Here is a 12,836-nt window from a genome sequence, read left to right as displayed (position 1 = left end):
TCAAAAACGCCTCATAATCTATCCAATCGTATTCCTATTGTGGTGGGCACTCCCCTCTCCGTGTACTCTTGCAACTTGAAACACCTGTGGAAATTACATAACTTTTGCACGCAGTCCTACCGTTACCTATGTTCTGTTGGCTGGTGAAATTAAACATCTAGCATATTATTTCCAGAGCTGTATGATTTTAAATCATGCACACTAAAACAGTGTGAAACTAAAGCATAAAAGAGCAAAAATATAATGGGCTGGCTATATTCTTTATTGGCTTATTTTTAATCCACATCTTGAACCTGAAAACTGAAATCCACTGAAAGATATAATTGGTATGTGGTAGAGTTGAACTTGGTGTTTCGTCACCATAGTTTCACTTTTTTGTTTCTATCATGATATCTCCTCAGAATGGAAGGTCCCATAATCTCAGTCACCATTAGAAACACATGACTGTGAATGTGGGTGGCCTAATTATGGCAGGGAAAGAAATCCCTTATCAAGCATAAACCCTACTGTCCCGATTGCGCTAAAAAGAGACTGTAAGCAGCTTTGTGCAGGGCTAGGTGCCTGTAAGTGTTTCCACTGTCACACAGACATCAGGGGCCATGACCACTCAGAAAAGAGGAAGTAGTGTAGAAATCAGGAGTTGATGGTGTTGAAACTAACAGTAACTCGGAACTTCAAGCTGCTGATTGACATCTTTTTGACATCTTTCCTTGAGTCATATTAACATGCAAAAACAAGCTTTAAAAGTACAAAATTTCAGTCCACTATTACAACACTAACAGGAAATGTAGCTTTCTTCCTTTTCAATGCAAAAGTAACTAACCTGTGTCCACTGAATATTAAAGATGGGTTTTATATTTCTGCTGCAGATGACAGAAATGAATATTTGAACCACCAGACCATATAATCCCTCACTGTACCAGCACCACACCTCATCCCCTGATTAAATAGTCAGGCTCTGGTGACCCATCTGCTCCCCCTGCAGATAACCAAACTACACCTCTGCCATATCACATTTGCTGGACCGGAACTTGTTGATATTTTCCCAAAAGAAAAATTAAGAGTAAACCATGCAAATGTGGATTTCATGCTTCCCATAAATGCCTTATGGCTTATTGGCTTGTTTATGCAGCAGAATATCACACAAACATGCCAAGTGGTGTTTGCTCCGAATGAGTAGTTATTCATTATATGTTCTTCACTGCCACAAAAAGCAAGTGGTAGTGTAAATTTAGCAACCATGTTTTAGTAAAGACATAGTTAGAATTTAAGCCTTTAAACTTGTTTAAACTTGTGTTTCCTTTTTCACAGGGAATATTTGCCTGTCATTACAAACTGCTGATATTTCATTTGTTTTCAGTTCAACTTTTAATTCAGTTCAATTTAGTTTTATTTGTACAATATCAAATTACAACAACAAAATTTGCCTTAAAGCACTTCATATTGTAAAGACGTAACAATAATGTATAGAAAACCCCAACAATCAGATGACCCCCTATGAGCAAACACTTGGTGACAGTGGGAAAGAAAAACTCTCTTTAAACAGGAAGAAGCTCAGGATCAGGGAGTGGCAGCCATTTGTTACAACCAGCATAAAACAAAAGCTTATCTTTTTCCAGCTTATCATCACTATCATCATTTGCATCTAGTTTGACCCACTGTTGATCTTTTCCGCTTTTTAGGGACTGTTTTCCCTTTATGCAAAGCTCAGAAGCTCGGAATACAAACCCTCTTTATTATTCATGACAACCTGCTCTTTAAATGGATACTGAATACTAGGTAATTATTGTGAACTTGATCGGTTCTGCTTTGAATATTTTGCATTTATATTGTATCCTTTGAACAGTTAAAAATATATGAGAGAAACTTTGCTCATTTTGTACTCAAGGTCCAAGCAGTCACTTTACCAGGGCTGGACTAGGACAAAAAATCGGCTCAGGCATTTTGACTAGAGACCGGCCCACCAGGTATTAAAGCCAAAAAGCCTTTGAATGAAAACAAAGGCTGCTGTGACAGTGATGCACGCTGTCTTGTTGGTATATGTATGATTTCTATACATTTTATGTCAGATAAAACTTTGGTTGTAAGATTCAGATAATTATTTAATAAAAGCGAGACATTTTAAATTAGAATAAGAAAGAAAAGTATTTCTTTGTGCCCCCCTTTCCCTTTTAATGCCCTACATGCCCCCCCCCCCCCCCCCCCCCCCTGGCAAAACTTTGCTAGACCCGCCCCTGCACAGTTACCAGCTGTCAGCTACAAAGGATCCTGGTGTTATTTGTCTCTCAGAAACAGTTCATAACTTCCCTTCAACTCATTCATGTTACCTAAAAGGTAAACCTGTTTCTCCATCACCTGTTCAGCTCTGATGATCCAGTAAGGACATCTCCTGGTTTCATCTTCATGTTTCCCTCTCACCACATATCCAAACCAATATCAGGACCAGCAGCTTTTACAGCTGTGGCTCCAGCAAACATCAGCTGATACTAGAAATTAATATTAAATAAATTCTAACAACAGCTGATCAAGCTTAAACGTGCTGCTGTTGTTTAGCGCGACATCCGCTGGTTTCCTCTTTCTGGCGCAAAGTGGGCGATAAACAAACAAGAGAGCCGATCAGCTGATCATTGATCAGTTTCATGATTGAAGTAGCAACAGGAGAGGGAGGGGGAGAATGAGAGAAGAGGAAACAGCTGCAGCATAAACACACAGAATAACTCCAGCTTTGTGTCTTTTTCTATTCTAGCTGAAGTACGGGACAAACTGTGTTCTTTTTCAGCTCATTACGAAACGCGTGATATTTTCTCTGAATGCAGGACGATTCCGTTTTTTACAGGACGGTTGGCAACTCTACTAACTAACCTTATGAATAAAATAAGGTTCACTATCAGTAACATCATAGCACCCACCCCGCTGTATAGAAACTGTACGAGTTATTGGAACTGACGGTAAAAAGTCAGCACAACGAAAATAAACTCCACCTAAACTTGGTTTATATCTGACCCAGATAGACTGCAGGTCATAACTTCTTACCCGAAGTTCAGTTCACCTCCCCTTTGCCTCATCCACCTGCTGGCCTCTGTGGAAGCTCCGCCATAGCCACCACCAAACAGCTGAGTTATTTTTACACATCGACCAACATCTGACCAATCCACCACCTCTTATTGTTTATACTGTTACAAAAAATAAATAAATAAATAAAAATCATCAGCCCATAAAAACTAAAAATCATCATCGGCCCGGTATGCCCGATGGCCAGTCCAGCTATGCACTTTACAATATATAAATATAAATTATAATATCTAGAAATTCAACTGAAGCTTCAGTTACATAGCATGCTTCTCATAACCCCTTCTAACCCCCGCTTAACTTAGCGTAAAAATTTAAAGGGAGGATGGAAGCCTAGGTATTTTTGTGTGTTTGTTTACTCTTAATGTTAAACTAATTAGCTACTAACTGGAACTTCCAAATGTAGTGAAGATTATCTAATTTCACACTTAAAGGAAGTCATACTTTTTGATTTCCGAAAAAATCCAGGCATATAGCAGAGGGGATTATTTCATGCTTCAACAGCACACTTTCTTTTTAAACAGTCACCTCTGCTTGCACTGGGGCCCATAAACCAAGACTATGCCATTTTATCAAAATCCTGCTCCTCACATACAAAGTCTTAAATAATCAGGCCCCATCTTATCTTAATGACCTCATAGAACCATATCACCCTATTAGAGCACTTTGCTCTCGCACTGCAGGCTTACTTGTTGTTTCTAGAGTATTTAACAGTATACTGGGAGGGAGAGCCTTCAGTTTTCAGGCCCCTCTTCTGTGGAACCAGCTTCCAGTTTGGATTCAGGAGACAGACACTATCTCTACTTTTAAGATTAGGCTTAAAACTTTCCTTTTTGCTAAAGCATATAGTTAGGGCTGGATCAGGTGACCCTGAATCCTCCCTTAGTTATGCTGCAATAGACGTAGGCTGCCGGGGATTCCCATGATGCATTGAGTTTTTCCTTTCTAGTCACCTTTCTCACTCACTCTGTGTTAATAGACCTCTCTGCATTGAATCATATCTGTTATTAATCTCTGTCTCTCTTCCACAGCATGTCTTTATCCTGTCTTCCTTCTCTCACCCCAACCGGTCGCAGCAGATGGCCCCGCCCCTCCCTGAGCCTGGTTCTGCCGGAGGTTTCTTCCTGTTAAAAGGGAGTTTTTTCTTCCCACTGTCGCCAAAGTGCTTGCTCATAGGGGGTCATATGATTGTTGGGTTTTTCTCTGTATCTATTATTGTACGATCTACTGTACAATATAAAGCGCCTTGAGGCAACTGTTGTTGTGATTTGGCGCTATATAAATAAAATTGAATTGAATTTTATCAACACACACTGCAGTGTGCAGCACTTCCGCTTTAAGCTTTTTCTTTCATTCTGTGCTCCCTACTCAGTTTTGCTTTTACTTTTGTGAGCAAGCTGAGAATTTTCACATGGATAATCCCATAATGCTCACTAACATAAGATGAACTTGTGAAATGCATCACCCTTCTAGAAAAAAAGGGAGGGGGGATACTTCCTCTTTATGATTTGGATCTGATTTCTATGATTTATTTCAGGATATAAGAGAAAACATGAATGTAACCTTCCCATAAACCCAGTGGCATGAAATATGCATGATGATTAAAACATTTTTCATCAACATGTAATTAATATATTGATTAGACACTTTATCTAGATTTTAATCATGAATGGTTGCATGCTTAATCCAGATGGGATTTCATATCAGTTGCTTATCAAACAGATCATCAAAGTTGTCATTTTCTCATTGTTTTTATTACAGTTTTAAATGATTCCAGATCCTATACATTCCCCTCTGCTACTCGGAAGTTTTCCCCAGCACTCCTGACATAGTGTAATGATGTAAGGATTGGTCACTCACGAGTTGATGGTTTTCTGCTGCTAATTCCATATCCTGCAGTTCTAGGAATCCTCTGCAAATTCTTCAACAAAAGCACAGTCCTGCCTGTGTACTTGTCAGGAACAGCATTCCTCTGGCATGAAAGAACACTTCTCTCTACTCAACCATCAACTCATAAGATGTGGCAGGCAGTGACCTTCTCCCGACTACACTGTAAATCATTCATTTTCAATATTAGCCACACTTGAAGTGCTTTATGGCCTGAGAAGTTCTTATGTGCCTTGCAGAAGCATGCACTAGCTCTCTTCGTGGATCAGAGATAGGCAACTGAGGTAAGCATAAATGAGGAAAGCAATTTATTTATTTATTGTTACCTCTTTAAAAAACAAGAATCTACTGTATATCCAAAAAGTAGAACTTAAACTAATACGAGTGTTGGTTGAAGTAGAAGTACCAAACAGCATTCAAGGAAGGCTCTAAAAGGAAGTCAGTACTCAAAGGATACTAAGTACTTAACTTTATAGGAGAAATAGGCTAAGTGTGTATACAGCCCAATTTTGGTATTTGTAGTAATATCCTCTTCAAATTGTGCATGGATGAATTATTATATAACCAACTAATTTAAACTGTATTAAGACTTGCATAGTTAGAAGTATGGCGACTTTGAGTTACACTACCATTTCATGTTGTCCAGCATTTGGCTGCCTGCAAAGACACTGTACATATAACAGATTGCTGTGTAGGAACTCCAGTTTATGCATTTAGTTTTTAACCCCATTTTTCACGTACACTTTAATATCACCCTGAATTTATTACAAAGGCACCTCGTGAGCAAGCTAGTGCTAGTATTAGCTGTGAACACCACACCTTTATCCTCCCGGCCAAATATGGTCATGTTCCTTCTAAAAATAAATAGATAAAAAGTAGTCTTGTATAAAGCCTGGATTATATTCAGTTGCAGACACGGACATGGAGAGCTGGAGACCTGACAACCGAGTAGTGATTCCTGTTATACTTCTTTGCAGTCTGGTTGAAGTCAGCTGCCTTCATGCATATTTGCTTCACTGTAATGAAGTCTTTGCTGATAAGTCAACTCGGTCACAAAAAAAAGCCAGGCACGGACCCTCATAGCTACTGTCAGATGATGAAATCTACGTCACTGGGACCAAAGTGGACCCTACTCACAGACAAAGGAAGTATAAAATCCATTTGAGACTGGAAGCCTTTTTGCACCCTGCTGGCCTCTAAAAGGTTGCAGGTTTAGGACGCTTCTGTTTTAGCTTCACTTTTTAGACCCCGAAGCTACGTCCATCTTTTATACTGTCTATATCTACAGACTGTATTACAAAACAGCTGTAGCTCTAGTATTGTTAATTACACTATTTAAGTATCTTGAATTAGCAATTCAATAGCTAGCGCTATTAGCTAATGCTAATCTGTCACTGAATTAACCCAGACTTACTTTTGTAACGAGGAGTCCATTTTATTCTATTTTTTGTAGATCTTAAGTTAAATGCACTAATCGTGTGGTACTGTCTTACAACAAAAAACTTCATTATTGCTTTTGTTTACATGCAGACATTAAGATACATGCGCTACAAGTATACTGCATTAGTATACTGAATGCTAAACAGTGTAGAGTTTGTGCATTTAAGCTAATGGTGTGTTTGCACGCAGCACATGTTTGTGTCAGCTACATTTCTGTGCTGTTAAAGGTTAAACTAATTGTGCACTCAGGACGGAGCATGTGAGCTCATGTAACGCACGATGTAACAGTGACAAAGTTAAATACTGACTAAGAAGCTCCTAAATGCATTTAAAAGATTCTAAAGGTCAAAATACTCCAGCTGTGTATGTGTGTGTGTGTGCTTGTGTGTGTTTTAAATTGTGCAAATTTTAAAGGAGTAGTTCCTATAATTTGGAAACTGCTTTTTTATTTAAAAAAAAAAAAAAGAAGTTGCATGATTTCAAATGGAGGTTTTTATGCTGCCAGCGGATCAAATGTCAGTGGACTCTGTTCCAAAAAGGCTCTAACTTCTTCCTTGCATTAACAAGATGTCTTGGAACAAAGTATGGCAAGGTGATTAATGAATGATGTTGGCAAGCTTTTGTGGAGACTTCTGGGAAATCAGTGACACAGATAGAAACCTGGAACATCATATACTCTGAGTGTTTATGATTTTTCTTTGTCGTTCTCTCTTAAATTCTTATGTTCAACCATGGCAACTTTTTATGTGGATCTCTCAGTCCTCCTTAAGCTTGATTTAGACTTGTGTGGAAATCTATGTCTTAACTAACAATGTAACTTGAAGCCCCTCTTAACCCTACACTGCAGCCTTCCACACCATTCAAGTCGTTGTGGGCTGTGTTGAACTGATGTGTACTTACATTTCCCAGGAGGTGCACATCAGGTTACGTTGAAGGTTAAGGCGATGGGTTAAAAGGAGTTTTTGGTTATGGTTCAGAACACATTAGCTAGGCTGCTAATAACAATTAGCACACCAGCACTATTCTTGATTCCTTTCACTAGTTTCTAGTGAAATTCAGAATCCACATTACAATAGCAATCAAACTTTCCAAACAGCTGATCAGAGATCCTAACATTTCCACGCTCTTATTTTGTTTGTCTTATTGTAGCTTTTCATAGTCTTTCCTCTATTAATTTTGGGCATAGTCTACATCTAGTTTGCATGTACATCTGAATGTTGGAATAAATGTAAGACTGCATGTTGAAGCACTTCATAACTGTGTGAAAGTGTTATAAAAATATACTATTATTATTATTATTGTTACTAATTTAATGTGCAGAGATTTTGGTAGTTAAGAAGATTAGCGGACTTGGCCATTATGAAGAAAAAGTTAATGATCTTTTTCCACAGTAGGCAATTTCCATGTGTTATGTAAGCAAGTCTTCCTGTTTCAGTTCCTCTAAGTTTCTCTTTATTCTCTCCATTTTGTCACACACACACACACACACACACACACACACACACACACACACACACACACACACACACACACACATAAATAAATATGTATAACATAGAGATCCTCTCTTCCTCATTTACTGTAGCTGTCAAACTCTGCCTGTCTGGAGAACTTGTTAGTGTCCCCTCCCTTCTCTGTGCATGCCGTGAGAGCGTGAGGTGACATGTCACATAAGCCAAAGAGGAAAAATAGGCCACATCGTGTGGCGGTACAGCACAGAAAGTCGCAGAGCCTGCCATTGCTGCACTAGAGGACTCCGTTTGATGTGCATACACAGAGAACAGTGACCTAGTTGGGCAGTGACATGTTTATGGCTGATGAGCACAGGCCAGTGATTTTGCCAACAGAGATTGCACCCTTGCTTCAGGGCCCTTTCATTTAGAGCAGTTGGGCTTGAAAGTATTCCAAAAGACGAGACACGATTCTTGTCGAGTGAAACCTGAGCTCTCCACCTTCAAGCCAGTCCCCTTAACTTTTTCTTCTAGCTCTGTTTTTAAGTCACTCACATTTTTATCCATGCTTGCAGCATGACTCTAGAGATGGTATATGATGGTCAGTTTGGTAGTCAAACTACTGTAGGCTCAAATATCTGTGATGCAGAGGGAAAGTCCTTTGAAGTCATGAAGTTTAGTGTGAATCTTCATGTGCCCCAAACTTTGCTTTGACTGTACCACCTTCAGATCAAAAGTGAAAAGTTCTCTGTTTCTAGCTGAAAACAACAAAAAAGAACTCAGCCATGAGCTGTAAGTAAGTCCTGTATGTTACACTGTAACAAACTGCTCTAGAAATACAGAAAATATAGTGCAGTAAACTCTGTGAATTTGTCGGAATATTGTAAATGCTCGTGGTGTTAAGGGTAAAATATTAACAGCAAGCTACTGTATAATCTTACAGCTAAGATACTTTTCCTAGGATGTGGTTCCTCAGATTATGGACAGTTTGTAGACAGCGGGCGAGTGCAGAGACTCATGGGAATGTAAATGTTTAAAATGGATGTGGTTTCTAGTGTTTGTGTGGCCGAGAATATTGTTAGGTTTTAGCTAGCAATGGGTCCCCCACGCCTGAGACTCCTGAAGGGATTAATCACATCCAACCGACATTCATCTTCAGGGTTATTGGGTTCAGGGTAAAAAATACAAATGGATACAAGAGGCTGAATACAACAGAGTTCCTGCATCCATGCAGTGCACGGGGCAGGACATTTTGGGACAAAAGCTGATATGTGATGAAAGACATGAGACTGAGCACCCGTAGAGAATAGCGAATGGTGGTTTTATACATACAGCACCTTAATATGTTTTACAGCAATAGTATGGACATTATAATAGGAACACTGAAATAATAACATAATAGCAACCATTAAACACATAATTCCTTTCGCACAGTTCTGGCATATTTTGCTACATTAAGAAACTGTAAAATAACAGTTTCAAGCTTGGAAGCTAGCTGCAGGGACTTTTTTCCATAACGCACTGCACTGAATTGATGCCATTTTTACACCGTAAGACACAACAATTCAATGGAAACGATTGGGCAAGTGCTGTACTGTGCTATTGTTTATGACTGCATACTTGCAAACGGCTTTGCGTTTGCTGTTAGTTAATAAATCCCGCCATATCAGAGAATGACTTTTATCATGTTTCAGTTTCTCAATTTTCTTTTTTTTCTCCTGGTAAAAGTTCTTCTTCATCCTTCCTCTTCACTACACCTCCTGCGTGGTAGTTTTCTTAAGTGCCTGTGCAGAGAACTCCTCTACTAGCTTAAATTATTCATTTTTTTCCCTGAACATGAGACAAACACATCAGGCTGCCTTTCTAAGTTTACATGCAGTTGAACAATAAACTTACTGACCCTTTTAGTTGCTCAGTTCTTTTATTTGTCAAAATGAATCTCTTCTTTTCATATGAAACTATAGAAATAAGTGATATCCATTGGCCTGTTTCGCTCTTTTTTTTCTTTTTCGTTTTTCTTCTTTTTAGAAAAAAGATACTTAAAGCTCATTTCAAAAGATCACAAGTTCAAGAGCAACAATGAGTCTTAATTCCTCTGGTCGCTCCCAAATGGTGTCCAAGGCCATGTGTGAGTTGCCACAGGGCCTTTATGACAGCCTGCACATATTCATTTTTCTGATTAGAGCCTCAGATCAAGAGGCCTGCTCTATAATTACAGCCAACTCCACACTCTTTGTGAGACTCAAGTTGCCAAGGAAACAGCCAAATTAAGTATGTCTCCAGGGTGTATGTGTGTGTGTGTGTGTGGGGGGGGGGGGGGGGGGGGGGGGTAAATATACCCTAGCTCTATATATGTAATCTTGTTTGATGTGTTTGCCACAGCTCTCTGCCTGTGAAGGAGGAAATAATTCACAGACATTGGATGGGTAGAGGGCTGAGGTGGGCGAGACCATTGTGTTACCCTGTCATATAATCAGCCAGAGAACAGGAAAGACATTTTGCCCTCAGAATCAGTTTTCTTTTGACATTAATAATACAGTTACAAAACCACAGAGAAAGGCCACTCCGTGCGATTGAATCAGCCTCAAGATCAATTTCCACTTGGTATTCAGTGGCAAGATTGTTAACCCTCTGAATGAACATCATGCGGGGAATTCTGAGGAATATGAAGTAATCAGCAAAAGTACTCCTTGGAAATATTTGTGAGACATCTGCTGCATGTGAAGCATTTTGGTAATAACTTCATCCCAAATAATTGCTATGTATCCATCCAGGATGCCCTTCAGTACTCAGGGAAGAACACACGCTGCTCTGTTCCACTCTCTGCATTGACACAGAGGATCTGTCCAGCTATTTCTCACCTGCGCTTCAAATTCGTCATCAACACATAGCAAGGGTTTCAAACTGTCTATTTGAATTACATGAGGGAGCTATAAGATCTGGCTGTAAATTGAATTTCCTGGTAGATGCCCATCCATCCCCCTGTCACTAACACTGCGGGTCTACTGTTACAGTTTCAATCAGATTACAAGATGCATACATTCCTGGAGAGACGCTGCAATCCAGCTTTATTAATGTTAACTTCTCCTTTCCTGAGTGAGGACACAAACATTCTAGAACTTCAAGTAAAAATGCATTGCTATAGTTGATTTTCTATTGCTTTCTTAGTATAGACATGTCTAATTATCCTGAAGAATAGCAGAGGTCGCAATCAAACTGCTTAGATGTACAGAGAGTTCTAATTGAAGACTTCTAGCATAATTCTTGCTGAATATTTGATCACTCTTCTTGGCAGAATTGGATTCATTTCCTAGCACAGACATGGCTTGTAATCATTCCACAAGTTTTCATCAGGGTTAAAGTCAGGACTTTGGGAAGGCCAGAAGCTTAATGTTAGTCTGCTTTATGCTGTCCAAAACCCAGTTTTTCTATAAGCTTGCCATCTTTGTCCCATTGGAACACCCATTTGTGTCCAAGTTTCAACCATCTAGCTGTTGATTTGAGATGAAGCTGAAGAATCTGGAAGTAGTTCTCTGTCTTTATTACTCTATCCACTTTGTGCACGGTACCCTAAACCCCCGAGCATGATGCAACCACCACTATGCTTGACAGCTGGTACAAACTTCTTAGATTTGAAATCCTCACCTTTACTCCTCCATATGGCTCAGTCTTGCAAATTTGCAAAAAGTGCAATTATCACTGGATATTAATGGTCTCAGTTTTGTTCAGGGGCTTCCTTGTTGGTTATCGCCCTCTCAGTCAACGGTGAAAACTGGCCTAACTGTGGAAAGTGGCACTGGTGTTCCAGTTCCACTGCCAGTTCATAGCAGACTTGAGCCTTGGTCATGAATGTGTGTTCATAAACATCCTAACCAATTTTCTCTCATCTGAGGCTGACAGTTTGGTTCTTCTTTCAAAGTGGTGACACTTCAGGCTTATATTGATGTACAGTTACTTGAAGTGATGATCTTGGATTTACAGTTGTTTAGAAATGGCTTCAAGAGACCTTCCCAACTTGTCTAAATCTACAATTCTCCTTCTTAGATCTTCGCTGAGTTCCTTGGACTCTCCCATTGTTTTAAAAATTGATAAATCCAATAAGTGCTGTCAAACAAATCCTTTTAATGCCAGCAAAGCAAAACTACTAGCTGTAGTCAATGAGAAGTTAATAGGCCTTGACCATGTCAAGTTGAAGGATGTTGTAGAACCTTCAGCATCACCTATTAGAAGATTGTGAAGTGAACACATGCACACATGTATATGTATATGTGTGTGTGCAAATTCTCGTTTTTTTTTAATCATGAAAGACGTATGCTGTGCAATCTTTTCATCCATCCATTCTCTTCTGTGGGGAAAGGGGGTACACCCTATAACGGTCGCCAATCTGTCACTTTCCTAACACAGTGCTGTGACTAACACAGAGACCAACAACCATTTGCACCTATTGACAATTTAGAATTACAGATTAACTCCACTAACTAGAGGTCTTTGGACTGTGGGAGGAAGCCAGAGTACCTGGAGAGAACCCACTCAAATATGGAGACCGTGCAAACTTCAGAAAACACAGAAAGGTCCCAGCCAGCAGTTACCAGCATAAGGTATCAGTGTACAGGAAATGATGGAATGGGCACTGCATTGTGCTTAAGGTCAACTATCTGGCATCATTCAAATAAAACTGGGAGCAATGAGACCTAACAGAGTGTCAATCACAGAAGGCAAGCACAAGCTAGACTGAACAGCATCTGTCAAGATTGACTTGTGGGTCTGCTTTAGCAACAATCTCTCATATATTATTCCATTAACTAAGACGGTAGTCAATTAATGTTTCTTAGCACAATGTGTTAAAACAGATAGCTAGCTGGCTCTGACCAGAGACAAGAAATTCATCCCAAAAACAAAAAGAGGAAGAGGTTGTGGTTTTGTTAGGCCTGCGCCAGTTTCATGACTTAAAGCAACAGCTTCCTCAAAGCATACTGTCAATGGGAGGTT

This window comes from Simochromis diagramma, unplaced genomic scaffold (genome assembly GCF_900408965.1).
Source record: "Simochromis diagramma unplaced genomic scaffold, fSimDia1.1 OVJJ01000682.1, whole genome shotgun sequence".
Taxonomy (NCBI): Eukaryota; Metazoa; Chordata; class Actinopteri; order Cichliformes; family Cichlidae; genus Simochromis; species Simochromis diagramma.
Note: the sequence above shows the minus strand (reverse complement) of the source record.